The sequence below is a fragment of the Bison bison genome, unplaced genomic scaffold (assembly GCF_000754665.1).
Source record: "Bison bison bison isolate TAMUID 2011002044 unplaced genomic scaffold, Bison_UMD1.0 scf7180017864158, whole genome shotgun sequence".
NCBI classification, from domain to species: domain Eukaryota; kingdom Metazoa; phylum Chordata; class Mammalia; order Artiodactyla; family Bovidae; genus Bison; species Bison bison.
This window is the reverse complement of record NW_011494730.1, coordinates 4,020,970-4,022,025: the sequence shown is the minus strand read 5'-3', so window position 1 is coordinate 4,022,025 and position 1,056 is coordinate 4,020,970.

The following is a 1,056-nucleotide window of genomic DNA, read 5'->3' as shown; positions in this document are numbered from 1 at the left end:
CTGAGCTACACACAGAGGAGGAGGCCAGGGCACAAACCTCACTCGGGCATAAACGTCTGGGGTCTGTGGAGTTAGGTAAGCTGCCTGACGAGGTGGGTGCTGTCAACCTGGCCAGGGTCTCAGAGGGGACCGTCTTGACGGGAGAGCCAGAGCAGTGGGGGCTCCAGTCGGCAGATAGCGTCAGTGACACTCGCTGTTGGTGTATCAACCTTGGTTTGAAAGAGGGCAGGACTCTGGTCATTTCTGGAAATAACCTGAAGGGGTCAGATTCCGAGCCTTGTCATTCCCCGCCACCAGGGGGAGCCTCGAACTCCACCCTCCGCCCGGGAGTCGTGTGTGACCTGCTGCCCAGCTTGTCACTTTCCAAGAGTCTTTGTTCACAGATTCCTGTACTAACGAGGTCAGCAGGGAGGGACGCAATTTCCCCAGGGGTCCAAGGCCTCACAGAGTCCATGAACTCTGCTGCAGGATGTCCCGGGAGTACCACAGGCCTGGCAGTGAGCCACTCTCCCCTTCTGCTGGAGATGAAACGGACCAGAAAATCAAATGGACTTGAACTGCCATCGGGAAGAATGAAGCTCAGCTTTGGGGAGAATTGGGTGACGGACACTCACAGCCACGAAAACAATGAGGGTCCTTCGGTAAGATTGTTAAGGACACAGGAAAATATTCATAATACAGTGTTAAGTAAAAAGAGAGCAAGAGAAAAACAAACAAACAAAACTCAGGAAACTGGAGATTTAGCTTGAGAAATCACCAAATACGAAGACCGCAGAGTAGGGCGGCAAATCTTCCTTCTACTTTATCCTTTATGACCACATACTGCTTTTATGAGAATAAAGATTAAGTAAATTAAAAAGACAGCGCTGGTTCTGGAGGGTGTGTGTGAAGTCCCGCGGGGCAGCTTGGCTTTATGTAGATGGCTGGTGGCATTCCAGGTGACACCTCGCCCAGCTCTCCTCCCTTGGGATTCGTGAAGAAGAGACGGACTTTCTTCTTTAACTGAAAAGGAACACATTCATAGAGTAAAAAGTCAGCCAGCACAATGCAAAATAA